Source organism: Schistocerca cancellata, chromosome 2 (genome assembly GCF_023864275.1).
Source record: "Schistocerca cancellata isolate TAMUIC-IGC-003103 chromosome 2, iqSchCanc2.1, whole genome shotgun sequence".
Taxonomy (NCBI): domain Eukaryota; kingdom Metazoa; phylum Arthropoda; class Insecta; order Orthoptera; family Acrididae; genus Schistocerca; species Schistocerca cancellata.
Genome location: NC_064627.1, coordinates 396,506,129 through 396,522,239, shown reverse-complemented (window position 1 = coordinate 396,522,239; position 16,111 = coordinate 396,506,129). Strand labels below are relative to the sequence as shown.

Genomic DNA, 16,111 nt, shown 5'->3' with positions numbered 1-16,111 from the left:
ATGTAATTCCCAGCCCTGGGTCGGCAGGTAGCGTTCGCATGCACCCCCTGGTCCAGGCGAAGCCCAGGAAGGGGTGATTGCCTGAGCTGTAACCTTCCCAAATTGCCGATTGGTCCCTCCATCAGGTGTTCAGGAGGTGTGATCTGAGGTGTGAACAATCACCGAAGGCGGGTGCGCCCCCTTGTGAAGGGGGCCCACAGTTGGAAGGAGTGCACCATTGTAGACACTGACAGTTACGGGGGATTTCCTCACTATGAGTCAATCACCTTCCCACTCAACTTCTACAAAACGTAAATGCAACGAAGCTAATGATTCAAAGACCCTTCCCGCTGCACTGCGGTTCCTTGTGGTCTCACATACTGAAGATGGTCAGTATTTCGCCATGGTAAATCTGTTCATTATTCGAAAAGGTGTAGATGCAGTTGCTGGCTCTGTGAAATCCTGCTCTCGTTTATTGAATGGCACTTTTGCTTTTGGAGACCACATCTGATTCTCAACCACAACAACTGCTTGCTGCCTCGCTTCTCCACTGTTACCCTGTTCATGTCGAGGCCCACAGAACTTTGAATTCTTCCCGTGGTGTAATTTACACCAGGCTGCTTGACGTCTAACCAACGCCAAAATACAGTCTTACTTCTCAGATCAGGGTGTCTTGCCATTCATCATGTAATGAAAAAGGTAGATTCCTCCTTAGTGCCCACCCACACTCTCTTTCTCACCTTTGATAGGGCGGTGCTTCCATCCAAGCTCAAAGCAGGCTGTGAAATTACCACCGTCCGGCCATGCATTCTGAACCCGATGCACTGCTACCAGTGTCATCGTTTTAACAACACGAGAACGTCTTGTCAACACCCAGCCAAATGTGTTATTGGTAGTAGGGATGCGCACAAGGGGATTGTCTACCTCCTTCTTCCCGCTGTATAAACTGCAATGGTGGCCATGCCATCTCCACTCGGAAGTGTCCAGTGTATCGTGATGAGCGGGCTGTTCAAGAGATCCGGCTCGAGGAAAAGGTGCCGTATCCAGTTGCTCGCAAGTTACTAGGTAATCGCAAACCCTGTGTTCTCCCATCTGGTACCTATAGTTCTGTTCTTGTTACCCCTCGCTCCATGAAGGACATGTGGCCATGCAGACATGCAACCTCCAGTTCAGCTCAGAGGTCATGAAATTGCCCAGTGTCAAGGTGGCATCAACATAACCCCCCCCCTCCCCCGCCCCGTCCAGCAGTGCTACAAGCTGTCAAACTCTCACCTCCAGAGGCAAAACCACCAGCTACACAACCGGTAGGCTGGAAAGGACCGAAGGAGTACTCCCGTGAAGACTTCCTCCGTCCCTCCAGCGAAACAACACCAGAGGCTTCATGTAACTGGAAATGGCTCGAAGAAGTCCTCCAAAGCAAACGGTCTTCTCCTTCACCACCTCGAAGATCGTCTTCGATGGTGTCGGCACGTGATACCTTAGCCCGGCCAGCCTCCGTGTTGCCGGTGTGCACCAACAACCGTTTTTCAGCGTTGGACTCCACAGACCAACCGCGCAAGCAAGCTGATGCTTCTGTGGGCCCCATGGAGCAGAATCATCCTGCTTCTGTGCCCTGTAGTTGTGCCTCTTCCCCAGCTGTCACTCGGCAGCTGCCGAGGTGACACCATCACGTCCCTTCCTCATCTTGACTCTCCTCCAGTGGAATGTTCGGTCCCACGAAGAGGATTTATGGCTGCTTTTAGCGTCGCAGCTTCCCCTTGTACTCTGCCTTCAGGAAACGAAATTGTGCCCTCACGACCACTTTTAGCTTTCCAATTTCTTACCGATTCGCTTTGACCTTCCCCCTGAGTTCAGCATTCCCTCTCATGGGGGAATCATGCTGATCATGCTGCTCATATGGGATGATATTCATAGTCAACCCATCTCGCTGACTACCAATCTTCAAGCTGTGGCAGTTCACCTTTTCCTTCCCCACCTGAACTTTACGCTCTGTATTATATATGTCCCTCCATCATTCGCTGACACCAGGGCAGACTTTCTTTGACTTATTGGGCAGCTACGTCCCCCATTTTTGCTAATTGGTGACTTTAATGCTCATCATCTCCTTTGGGGTTCTCTCAGGACCTGTCTGAAAGGTGCTCTCTTGGCTGACATTCTTAACCAACTTAACTTTTTTTGCCTTAACACTGGAGCACCCACTTTCTTTCCCGACTCCTCATACACCTATTCCCAATTGGACCTAACCTTCTGCACTGCCCAGCTTGTCCATCGTCTTGAATGGTCCGTTCTTTCTGGCACCTACTCGGGCGACCATTTCTCGTGTGCTGACTCTTATCCCATACGTGTGCACACCTAAATGGCAGCTTCCTAGGGCTGACTGACAGCTTTACTCCTCCCTGGCGACCTTCAAGGAACAAGATTTCCCCAGTTGTGATGACCAGGTCGAATATCTCACAAACATTATCCTTACTGCTGCAGAACGTTCCATCCCTGCAGTTCCTCTCTACCACGTCATGTCCCGGTCCCTTGGTGGATTGAGGTATGCCACGACACAATTAGCGCACATAGACGTGCAATGTGCATTTTTATGTGCCACCCTATGCTGGCAAACTGCATTCATTATGAAGAGATGCGTGCAAAGTGGCATCACGTTCTTCGGGATAGCGAAAGAGCTAGCTGGATTTCATTCACTAGTTTTTTTTGCAGTTCCACACCTTCCTCTGCCATGTGGGCCAACCTCAGACAGCTCTCTGGAACCAAGATCCAATCCCCAATTTCCGGCTTGACGCTGTCATCGTGGACCCTATTGCTATCTCCAACACCTTGGGCCGCCATTTTGCGGAAGTTTCGAGCTCTTCAGAAACGAGTGGAGGCGGCTCGGGCGATACCCTTCTCTTCTCCAAATTGTGAGTACTACAATGCCGCCATTACTATGAGGGAGCTAGATCATGCTTTCAGTTCATCCCGATCCTCCGCCTCAGGGCCTGACACCATCCACATTCAGATGTTGCAGCACCTTTCTCTTGCAGACAAGCACTTTCTGCTTAACATGTACAACTGCATCTGGCCAAAGGGCACATTTGCTGGATGCTGGTGTGTAGCCACCATTGTACCCATACCTAAGCCCGGTAAGGACAAAAACCTTCCTTCTAGCTACTGCCCCGTCTGCCTTACCAGCTGTGTTTGCAAGGTGATGGAACGTGTGATTCACGCTCGGCTGGTGTGGTGGCTCAAGTCTCGACATTTACTTATCATACACACTGCGCCCAAATTTTAACTGTCTGCCACTTCCTGCTGGAATCGCCATTTTTTTTAACAATTTACGTTCCAGCTTAGATTTGCTGTCTGATTTATCAGCCCTTTTAACGATTGACGTACGGGCTGTCAACCACGTTTCACTTTTTATCCACTGAAGCAATATGGCGAAGGCCATTTAACTTTTAGTTTTGGACCTCCATTTCTGTATGGTGTTTTTTTTAGCCCTTTTTCCAAGTGCCAGTTTTTATTCTGCCCATTGGGACTAACGTATAGTCGTTTAACTCCTCTCTGTGTTTGTGTTCTATAGTTTTGATTTGGGCATGTATGATCCCAGTTGTTTTTTTGCACGCTTTAAAGCAAAGTAAAACAAAACAAAACTGAACAGTGACACTTTTGTATGGTTGGCCTCCATTGCACCGGTTCATATCACCAACCGATTCTTTACCCGGGAGTCAGCTGACCAACCCAGGGAGTTTACTGATACCCTTGAAGAAATTATGAAACAGGCTCCTCCAGCATCAGAACCCCGTAGTAGTCTGCAGCTAAGATCTTGTATTTGGCAGCCATTGAAGTAATTGTGTCTGCAACATGGGGTAGCCATGTGGTCTGAGCCGTCTTGCCAAGGTTCGCGCGTCCAACTACCCAGATCTTTTAGCTATTCTGTCCCTTCAGATGATTCTGTGTTGATGCATGTAGGAACACTGTCACTCTGGCATGAACACTGGTCTTCTCTATATGGGAACAATATCTGGTAAATTAAACACCTCCCAATGGCTTGGTCAACTTCCTCTCGCCGCTCTTGACGTGAGGAGATACGGAGGTACTTTCGCTAGCCTGCATATTGGGCAATGTCATTTCAGCCACAGTCATTTTTTTAAGTGGAGACCCCACACCACTCGTGCTTACTGCGACCAACCATTGATAGTGCGCCATTTTCTGACCCAATGCCTATTTTATAACTGTTTGTGTTAAAATGAGAGAAAAACACGGGATAAAATTGACTCGATGCAGCTAACAATGCAGTTCGTATGTTTTGTATTCAAGATGTTTTGTAGCAGTCATGTAGTTACAAACTTTTTTTATTTGTATTGTGTATTAATTATATGTATTTTCTATAGGACTGCTGATGTGGTTGATACCGATTACGTAAATTTAAAAAAATATAAAATGCAAGCGTCATGTCTTTATAAACAAATAAAAAATATTGTTTATCAATCTTAAACTTTTGTTTCATCAACTTTATGGTAATTAACAGACCTATGTTACAGACTCGAAAATAGTGCTAATTTATAATAATATGCAGTGATGTTGAAGGCGAAAACTAAGTTCAATGAGATATCTCGGTTACAGTACATACAAAATACAATTACAGAACAGCAGTTGACTCTGTGAGAGCTGTGTTGATGCCTTGATTGTAAAACCTTAAAATAGTGAGTTATAAAAGACAGGCCAGTAAGCAGAAAAAAAGAGTATTTATTGTACCAATCACTTAAAGTATCTGTACTACAGTTAGTGCGGAGCCAGGAGTATGACATACCACAGGGCTCCGTATTAGATGTCGTTTCTCTCATCGCTATAATGTACTTGGGGCCTCTGCTGGACCGTTGGCCACCCCTGCTCTGTATGTGGGTGATTTCTTATTTGGGCTAGCTCCCACTCGGTGGCTTCTGCGGAATGACAACTCCAGGGTGCCACTTAGCATGCTTCTATGTGGACAGACTCACACATTTTTCAGTTCTCTTCCCTTAAGTTGCGAGGGTGGTGCATTTCTGTTGCTGTACTACGTTTCATCCTGTTCTGGACCTCTACCTCGACACCCAACGTCTGACTGTGGTTCCTGAATCACATTTCTTGGGTCTTCTTTTTGACAACAGTTGCACCACATCCTTCATCTGAAGGTTGGCTGTTTTCCTTAATTCAATGTTCTTTACTTCCTTGCCCACACCTCTTGGGGTGTGGATCGTTCAACCCTTCTCCTCCTATACTGGGCATTAGTTCTGTCTCGTTTGGACTATGGTTGTCAAGTTAATGGATCAGCTGGCCCTTCCATGCTGCTCCTCTTTGACCTGATTCACCATTGGTACCCATTTAGCCACCGGTCCATTTTGCACTAGCCCTGTCAGTGGTCTTCAGTTGACACTGGGATCTGTCCCCTTTCGATTTGGTAGTCCCAGCTCCTTGTTTCCTATGCTGCCACTATTATCTCTTCCCCTGAGCACCCCAACCCCTCCTTCCTATTCTATTCCTTTCATGGTTTCGGGCTATCGCCCGCTTGCTACTCGCCCTCGGGTGGGTTTACTGGTTAGGCTCTATCTTGCTTCTCTCCACCGTGACTTCCATCTCCCCTACTTATCCTCTTTTCGCATGTTCTCTCCTGATCATATCCCCCATCCCCTACCCAGTTACTTGCTCGGCCCTGCGTTCAAATGGATCACTTCCAGTGTCAGAAAGCCTCCATCGCTCCAGTGGTGTTCCATTGTTCGTTCTGAACACTCTTATGGGAGTTTCAGGATGACATTGTTTTTTACACTGATGGCTCTAAATCTGCTGATTATATGGCTTATGCATTCGTGTCTTATGTCGGCTGGGACTCCATCTCTTGCCTGCCACATGTGGGGTGTTTACTGTGGAGTTCATGGCCATCTATCGGTCCCTCTGCTGCAGTATACAATCCTCACTCACCCAAGTTTTTTTATGTACAGACTCAGCGAGTGCCCTTCAGTCCATTGCTCAGAGCTTTTCCCGCCACCCCTTGGTGTCTGCTATGCATGACCTTCTCGCTGATGTTGGTGATGCTGCTTGTTCGGTCGATTTCCTTTGGGTTTGTGGCCACGTAGCTATTCCAGATAATGAACTTCCCGATCATGAGGCTAGTGTGGGTGGCCACCATTCCACCTTTCTCTGTGACCCTCTGGGGGCAGATTTGCGGCTTTACATCAAATCCCTTTTTGCCCAGTCATGGGATGACTCGTGGGAGGCTACCTCCCTAATAAGCTTCAAGCCATCAAGGAGACTCCCACAATGTGGCGTTCTTACCTCTGTCTATCCCGGTAGAAATCTACCATCCTCTGCCATCTTTTTCTTGGCCATACTGAGTTGATCCATGGCTTTTTATTCCGCAGTGAGCTGCTTCCCGTATTTAGGTGTGGTGTTCCCCTCACAGTGATCCATATTTTGCTGGACTGCCCCCCATCACACGAAATATGCCCTTCCACCTTCTTTGTCTCGGGGTAGCAGATGACTCTCGCATGGTTACATCTGTCCTCAGTTTTCTTTACAAAGTGGTTTGTCCTCTCAGGTATAAGTCTTTGAATTTTCCTGCGGAATTTGAGTCCCTCGGGTAGCATGGGCATTGGTTTTGGAAGCCTTGATCTTGCCTCCACACCAGCCAGGTGCATTTTGTCTTATCTGTTGTGCTGTTTTGTTTTCCCTCTTCGTGTGTCTTGTCCCCCTGGCGTTGTCCATGTTGTATTGTGATAATGACATGGTGTAGGTGTGGGGACAGGTCTGTGGCAGTGCTGGTGCCCCACCACCCATAGTGTTTCTGGAGCATCCCTGCTCTATCTGTTTCGACTCACCCCATCTGGTTCTTTTCTCTTCGTGCTGCCCTGATGTCCCTTTTCCCCCTTGTTAGCACATTATCCCTTCCCCTTTACTGGACTGTTTATGTTGTTCTTCCCTTGATTTCTGCCATCGTAGATCATAGGACTGATGACCTTGCTATTTGGTCCCCTCCCCCTTATAAACCAACCAACTGACCGACCATATGTTGCTATGCAATTTTCTGCTATCTAGGTGTACTCATTCTCTCTCTCTCTCTCTCTCTCTCTCTCTCTCTCTCTCTCTCTCCCCTGAAAGTTTGTAACTGCTGTGCTGAAACACCCTGTATTTATAAATCTACATGCTCTCCTTTGGCCATATGGTGCTCATGCTATTGGGCTGCTGAACTAGGCTAAATTCCTAAATCACAGACTTTTAATTCATAATTAAAGATTATGCTACCACCACATTACACTACAGTACCTGATATCGGAACCAAGTTAGAGTTCCTCGTTTGAATGAATAGTTAGTCCCTGGCACATTCAAGCAAAACTCAGGGTTCGCAGGGGTGCTGTGCCACTCATGGTGTAGAATTGGGAGATGGTGGATCATCTTCTCACTGCTTCTGGAAGGTTGTTGTACAGGAATTTTCTGCCAAGGTGCATCTCATTGCCTCTTTGTAGTTGTCTCTTTGCTATTTAGGTTTGCAGTTCATGAGCTTATGCTTTGGCTGTCTGAGAGTCCAGATTGTACCACAGTGCCTCATTCATTATTATGTTGTAGACTGTTGTACTGCCAAGAACGTTCCTGTCCTGTTGTGTGACATCTTGTCTAATGGCACAATCTTAGACAAAGTGGTCTGTGGTGCTCCTTGTTCCATATTCACAAGTGTGTGTTGTGCATTGTAGTATTTTTTGGTAAGCAGCTGGGATATGGACCATTTCCTGAGAAGTAGTGTATAGTTCCCCTGGTTGAATGGAAGTAGGAAATTCTGGATCTTTCTTTCATATTAGGAAGGAGCTGAAGTTCTTCTGTTCGTTTCTGCTCTGTCGTAGATTTCTTACCATTCTGTATCAATGTGTTCCTTTATTTACTATTTTGATGTGGCTCTTGTGCCCAGTATCATCTTTGCTTTGAGACATTCACCTTTTTTGAGCCATCACTGTGCACTTCTCTTTCTTTATGGCTGCGTTTAGAGGCAGTAAGCGTAGTGTCACCATCAGCACCTCAGTTAGTGTCGTTCTGTATGCACCTGTCAGGTGCAGTAATACACTTCCCTGTGATTGTCATAGAGCCTGTGTTGTCCTTACCTTTCTGGCCCTTAAACGCTCAACTTGTAGCCATAACAGTGATTTAAGATTTCATTGTGATATATTCTTATTGCACTTAGAGGCGGCTGAAAGAGAATTTTAAGCCTCTGTGGCAGACAGTTTCTGCATTTGCATGAAAGTTTTTCTTTTTGTTGATGTTTCTTTTCACAGATTGGTCATTTATTCTGATTGTAGGGTTTCTTGATACTGATAATTAGACCGAATTATATGGATCATAAAAACCTTAAAATATGCATGAAAAATGCTTAAAATGCATGAAAAGTGCCAAAATATGCAAGAGCAAATAATAAAAAAACACTGTAATTGTGCATTATATCTGAAAGTCAAACCTGTGCATATCAATTACGAGGAAGAGCGCTGGTCACGCGAAAAATCGGTACATTTAGAACGCTGAATACTTTCTGGTAGAGGTTAGGAAGGGGGCCATTCAGGGATTATTTTGTAAAAATTTGCAAAATGGGGACGCATACTGTGTTTCAAGAATTGTTCCTTCTTTGCTGTTGTTGTCAGTAACAAGCGGATGTGATGCGAGTGAGTCGCAGTGAAACAATCCATATGTACAGGACCAACTTTGAGATATATCGTACGCAGAGAGGCATGCTCAAAAACTCTATAATATTTTATTTAAAAAACAACATACAATCATGAATTTTTTGACAGTATTAACTTTTAATTAATTCTATTGGACAAAAGCATCATTAACAATTTATTTTACGTTTTTCTACTGTTGTAAACATAAACAACCAAGTACTGTTCCAAATGTTCGATAGTAAGAGTGTGTCTTTGATCACTCAAAACGTTTATATAAGCAGAAAAGGACCATTCTATATCAACTGAGGTAATTGGTCAGTATTTGAACTTGGATACTATGTTGGCACTTATTGTTTCTGTTAAAAGTTCACCTGTACCACTAATAAAACTATCAGTTCGGTGCAAGGGTTAAAAGCCCAGGTTATTGTTTAAAAATGATTTCAAACTTTTCTTTAAGTTTTCCTGGGAATACCTCTGGCGATTAGGAATTCACTAGAATAATTTTATTCGTTAACTGAATAGATCCATTCAGTGTCAAACCTTGAGTTTCAAGCTTTTTAATACTTTCAGGTACGTGGGAAAAATGAGTGCTAATCACAGCGATGTCTTTTTTAATACTGGAATCATTAAAAGCTTTCTGTCGAAGTCGTTTAGTATCCCTCTAATGGCCTTGAAATGATCATTGTAAAATAACACAGCTTTGGCCCACATACCCCAACAAGTTACCACTGCTTTGGGAGGTAAAGGCACATTTGGTAGTTTTTCTTTGTAGGTCTTGATGCGAGCAAGAGCCATTAGAAACACTTTCTTTGTGGATGAAATCAATAAATGTGGAACATACTTCTTCAGGTTGGTGATGTACTCCATGAGGAAAGCACGTCACATGATTCGAACTGGGATAAAATACTCTGAGGGCTTTCCCTGCTTTGATCATATAGAGAGCAGCATCTGCAGAAGATCCTGGAAATATTTTTCTAATGCCCTCATTCACAAATCTGGCAATTGTAGAATGATTCACTTTTTCAAGTTCTTTGCAGGCTGCTAAATGGGAAGAAGAAGACTTCTCTTTTAAAGCACCAACAATTAATTTTGCAATGTAGTGGTCACAAGTGTCTGTAGTTTCGTCAAATGAAATCCAGATAATGCTGTTCTTGAGTTCATTGCGCATTTCCTCCAGAACATTTATGTAAATTGTAGGTATGTAATTTTTATGCAATGTTGATTCATCTGGTATATTTTGATTTAAGCCATATTTGCGCAGGAAGCATCTGAGGGTAAGGCTTGTAAGTTTGTGAAGAGAAATATTGCTTGCAATGAATGCTTCACATAAGTCCATGTTAAACCACCGTTTCGGTTACCTTTGGATAACCCTTGCTACTGCAACTTGCTGTTGTCAGAAGTTGTTGTTGTGGTCCTTTCTTCTGCTTTCCTGCAATGTAAAGACTTTTCTTGACATGCTGGTCTATTTGAAACTTTTTTTGCATGAAACATTTTTCTCACAAACTCAGCAATGTAAAACAATTCTGTCATCTGTAAATGTTCCAAGATAGTGAGCTATCCACAAAACTATTTTTCTTTTTTCGAGCAGCATGGTGCACAACATGTTACACACTACACATCATAAATACGTTCAGCTGTGTACAAGTACATAGAAAGCTTAACTGAAACAATGTACATGCGACTAAATGCATGCTTAGTTTAATTTAATTGTTGCCATGTGTACAATATGACAGTGGAGTTGATTAACAGGGGGCATGGGCCCAGGAGCATTGATTCTTGTCTGCCTGTTCCTGATCCTCTTCTGTAATGATTTCGCTAGGCAGTGACCTCTTGGTTAGCGATTGCGGTCAATCTGTGGGACATCGAGACTAGATCAAGCTAGAGACCGCCCGCCTAAATTTTTAAAATATTGTAAACATATAGTGAAAATACACGTTGTCACTAGATTTTAATTAAAATATGCAATAACCGGTGAAAAGGAGCCAAGTATACAAATGAATTTGCAACTTGCAAATGCATATAATCCGGTGTCTATTGGAAATGTTCTTTTTTGTGCAATATAAATTATTTTGGGTCCAGCTATCATTAGTTTGTTTTTTTGTTCACCAATTACTTAGTCCTTCAAGAACCACCCTACTATTTTCCCTCTATTTAGTTAGCAGATACTATTTAGTTGACAGATACTATAATTAGCAGAAAGGTTGGAGAGGTGATGCAGCCTCTAATGTTTGTTGTACTTTGAAGCTGGTTCAGTAACAGCTCACTGCCAACATCCCAGAAGCTGGACTACAGAGCCCCACAGGGAGCCCTTGGTGATGTGTTTCACAACGCTTTAGCCTTATCAATAATTATGCGTATAAAATACTTGTCATCTGAGGTGTTCGCAGTAAGCATTGCCTAATTTATCACATCCTCAGTAGGTTTCCCTTTCATGAAACTGTACTACTGGGGACTCATGCTAGGGATGGGAAAAATTGACTGATCAAAACCAATACCAGTATTTCTGTTATGAAACTTCCTGGCAGATTAAAACTGTGTGCCCGACCGAGACTCGAACTCGGGACCTTTGCCTTTCGCGGGCAAGTGCTCTGCCATCTGAGCTACCGAAGCACGACTCACGCCCGGTACTCACAGCTTTACTTCTGCCAGTACCTCGTCTCCTACCTTCCAAACTTTACAGAAGCTCTCCTGCGAACCGTGCAGAACTAGCACTCCTGAAAGAAAGGATATTGCGGAGACATGGCTTAGCCACAGCCTGAGGGATGTTTCCAGAATGAGATTTTCACTCTGCAGCGGAGTGTGCGCTGATATGAAACTTCCTGGCAGATTAAAACTGTGTGCCCGACCGAGACTCGAACTCGGGACCTTTGCCTTTCGCGGGCAAGTGCTCTACCATCTGAGCTACCGAAGCACGACTCACGCCCGGTACTCACAGCTTTACTTCTGCCAGTACCTCAAAAGGCAAAGTTCCCGAGTTCGTGTCTCGGTCAGGCACACAGTTTTAATCTGCTAGGAAGTTTCATATCAGCACACACTCCGCTGCAGAGTGAAAATCTCATTCTGGAGTATTTCTGTTCTGAATAACTGCTATTTTTGGGAATTTGTTTTTTCTTTTTAATTTTTCTTCTAATAACTGGGAAAAAGTGAAATATCAGTGACCCATAGCAGCAGTGCTAAAATTTTTGGTTTTCAAATAAACCTTTTTAAAGAAAGGGGTGATTTTTTTCTTAAAATTTCAATTGCGTTGAAATATTGCATTATCATAGAAAATGGAAAAGCTATCAGCATTATTTTAGTAACAGTGCCGACAGAAATAAGCAACCAACGCATGGCATAAGAACTGGTACAGCATTGCTGAGACAGTAATGTACTTGTTACCATGTGGTGTGGCCTGTTAGATGGTAAGCATGCACATGCAGTGTGCAAGGCTTGTCTGTATGTTAGTTTCGACTATTTGTAAGGTGCAAATAACGGTATGATCCTGTATTGCGACATGAGTTTTGAGCAGAGTTTCAGAAAATTGGGGTTAATAGGAGAATATTGGTGACTTTTTGCGCAGTTCGACCACTTATCACTTTTTGAGTAAACCTGTGAACATTGGACAGATTGAGTTGTTTTTTATTTGCCTATTTAATTTAATATTTTGATTCTATGTGTCTTGAAATTGAAGGAGAAAAAATATATCAATCTTTGTTAGAGTTCTACCGCTGTGGACCACTTCGGTCTATCATTTACTGGTAATCTTCTTTAATAAGTCTTCTTTTCGAATTGACCAGTACCTTTTTATTTGTTCTGATCTTTTTTGTTTTTCAGTTTCTTTAAATTTTCTGTTTTGTTTGACAAATTATCCCAGTTTAATTGTAGCTCTTTCATACCCTCCCTGATTTCCTTTATCTATAATCTAGCTTTTTCTTCTCTCTTGCTTTTAGGATTTTGATGATTCTGTTTCTCTGAGTGGCTTTGAAAAGTGTTTCACTTCCATAGTCACATCTGGTTGAACCACCATCTTGTAATGTTAATTTAGTTTTGACAGACAGGCTTTTTATTGACTGTAGGCCACCTTAATTTTTGAGGTGTGTTCATTTTATTAGTTTTTTCTGGCTCTGCAAGTTACTCGTCCAAGCTATATGTTATAATTTCTCCTAGGTATTTAAATTTTTACCACTATTGTCTTTGCTTTTATTTGCTGTTATGTTCTTTATTGTTACTGGACGTGCTACCATTTTCTCAGTCTTCACAAATGGTATAGAGAGTCCTATTTTTTTGTGCTACATCTTATAGGCTTGTCATTTGGTTTCTGTCTGCTTGACTGTGATTAGCTAGTGCAGTAAATCAATTTAAGCTTATTTGATCTAACTTGGTTCCTACTCTTATGTTTTTAAAGTTTTCCTTGTGCTATTCCCTCACCATGTACTCCAGAGAACAACTGATAAGTGATGACAATAAAGCATTTCCCTGTCTATACTCTGCTTTACTTGTAAATGGCTCAGATATTTCTCCGCTGAACTTTAGATTTAACATTTGTAAGTCTGAAATTCCTTAGTGTCTTCATCATTGAAGATCTGAAGATACAAAGTCTACAAAGGTTACGATTTGTTGTTTGGTCTTGTTTTGTAGTAGTCCATTACCAATTCCACAGGGATTATCTGTTCTGGGAATCTTCTCCAGGGCCTGAATCCTCCTCGGTATTCTCCTAATTCCAGTTCAAACTTATATTTAGAATGATTGCATAGAATTCTTGACATGACTATATGTAATATCCAAAAGAGAATTTGCTCAGTAGCTGTCTGGATTTGACCTGTCTCCGTTTTTGTGTAACGGATAGATCATAGCTGTAGTCCAGTGTTGTGATTGTTGTTCTTCATTGCAGGTTTTTACTGTGCATTGGTGTAATGATACCTTCATTGTTTCTGCTGCATACTTCCAAAGTTCTGCAAACAGTTTATCTTTTCCACTTGCTTCGTAGTTTTTAAGAACTTTAAAAACTTCATAGACTTCCTGGATTGTGAGTGAGTTTACATTGTATGCTGATAGTTTGGTAGGGGTATCTGCGTTTTATTTGAAGTAGTTCATGGGGACCACCCAAATTTAGTAATTTGGTAAATGTTTCTCCTAAAATTTCTATATTTTTTATATTGATATGGGTCATCTTATTATTTTATCCTTTAACATTAATGTTTGAGGATCATATCTTTTTTGTTGACTACTAAATATTTTGTAGCAATCTCTTGAGTTTGTTTTGTCACTATTTGTTTTTGTCATTACTAGTAGGCCCTATATCTTTCTGGTATTGACGAATAAACCTTCTTATTATTTCTTGGGTTATCTTTCTTTGTTTTGCCAATTCCAAGAGTGATTTTTCTGTTTTATAACTCCGATACCTTAACCCAGGCGTGGGGTCTATCTATGCTGTTTTATCACACACATCATTCTGCTATTGGTGTTTCTTTCATGGGTTTATTGGGGCTACTTGTTCAGCTAGCTCAGTTGGGGAACTGTTTCCTCTAAATCATCTGTTGTTTTTATATTCCTTGTTCGTTCTTCATATTCTTTGTAATTTGTCAACTTTTGATGATCATGGGTTGTCTTCTTTCTGAGATAGGATTTTTTTTGTCAGTAGGGTGAATCTCTCTCAGAACTTCCACATTATAGATTTCCCTGTGGTAATTTTTATCTGTGATGCATGATACAATTGTTAGTCCGTTTTTCGAGTCGTGATTTTTCGAAGTTTTGAGCTTTCCTCTTGAAGTTTGTTGACTTTGAGATCATGTGACGGTTGCTGCAGAATTTCTCGTCTCATGCCATTGGTGTTTGTTGTTCTTTGTGTTGGTCAATTTCCTATTATATTGCTATGTCTCTCATCCCTTCGTAACTGGGCATCAAAATCTCCAATTAAAATTTTGGTGTGATTTTTATTTATGTCTGTATTGTGTGATGTAAAATCGCCCAAAATATATCCAAATCTTCTCAGTGTCCTCTCTTATTATTTTTATCATTAGTTGAGTTGTGGACATTTACTACTGTGTATATTTTATTTGCAACTTTTATAGTTAGTGTTGATAGTCTGGAAGATTGTGATTAAATTGTATTACAGAATCAGTTACTTTGAGACTGACCACAAATCCTATTCTGCATTGTGAACATTCCTGCATTTCTCTTTTTTTCCTGGTATGTCTTGTACATTTTTTAAACTTTGTGATTCTGTCAGTTCCTGATCAACTTTACTTATTTCCTGAAGTTCAGTTATTAGAATCCCTTTAGAAATCCATTTCATCTGTCAAAATTTGCAGTTTGCCTGGTTGTATGATGAAATTTAGGTTGTGTGTAACTAGGTGGTTTATATGTCTTGTCTTGAGTCCAAATTTTTTCTTCTGTCAGTCTTGGGGATTTTCTTGATGCTCCGACTCATGTTTCAAGTGACTGCCCACCATTTCCGTTGGCCATTACCAGGCAATAGATTTTTCTGTAAAAGATTTCCTTCCTTGTTCAACTTCCAAAGGTAGAGAACCTTGTATGGAGCAAGCTCAGAGTTACAACTACACCTGTTGACCATAAAGGTTCTTATTTCTCCATGTATTGTGCGAGTTAAATAAATAAATAAATAAAAAAAAAAGCTATTGCAGTAACCAGTTGTTTTGAACAGTTTTAACAGTCACGTTGAACTGCCGTTGAGGAAAACTAAAAACTGGTTGTTTCAGTGATAGCCGTCATTGCTAGCTCATGCCCATTACCTGTCAGTGAATCCCTCAAGTGGCAGTGCAGAAGTTTTTCATGCACTTTGGCTAGACCATCAGCTGCAGGTTCTGAGGTCACATTAATTGGAAATGTGAATTACTTTGAGGCTGATGAAGTTTTCTTTATTGAAAATAATTTGGATTAATTTTAAAATGACTATAAAAATGTGTGATCAATTAAGTATATCTTCTTTCTAAATGAGACTTCAAATTTTTTTTTTTTTTTTTTTTTTTTTTTTTTTTTTTTTTTTTTTTTTTTTTTTTTTGGGGGGGGGGGGGGGGGCGAAGGGCAAGTGATTACTGACAGCCTCTTCTCAAGGTTGGCAGCTCTGTAATAGCTCTTTATATTTTTTGTCATTCTGTTTCCTCTAGTTGTCTCTTGAAATATATTCTTGCCTGCCTTGCTCTGATTCTTAAGGATTGTAGGTTGGGACTCCAAGGAATTTTAGACCTCTTTGCTTACTAACAAATGTCGGAAATACCTTGTCTTGCGCTATCTGCAATGCTTGCACCAATTTGTCGGCTTTGCGTAAACATTCACTTTGCACAGATTGTATTATAGTGCCTAAGTCATTATCTGCTTCTGCAATTGTAAAATAAATGAAATTATGGGCACTTGGTTCAAGTCCATCACAGACTCTGCACTTTGCAATGCCAACACTGACTTGAGAGTTTGCAGGGGTGATATGTATATTTGTTGCCTTACCTGTGAGTTATTGAAAAGTAGGTGGGTTTAGA

The 16,111-nt window shown here is 41.8% G+C and overlaps 1 protein-coding gene across 2 annotated transcripts in view; it reads left to right on the top strand.

Moving 5' to 3' along the window:
- Positions 1-16,111, top strand: part of LOC126161822 (uncharacterized) — a 48,455-nt gene that overhangs the window by 27,279 nt on the left and 5,065 nt on the right. The window contains exon 5 of one of the 2 annotated variants that reach the window (XR_007534963.1): positions 2,686-2,885. The exons of the other annotated variant lie outside the window; for it this stretch is intronic. The gene's annotated coding sequence lies outside the window, so the exon portion shown is untranslated. The remainder of the gene's footprint in view (positions 1-2,685; positions 2,886-16,111) is intronic. 2 annotated transcript variants of the gene reach the window in all.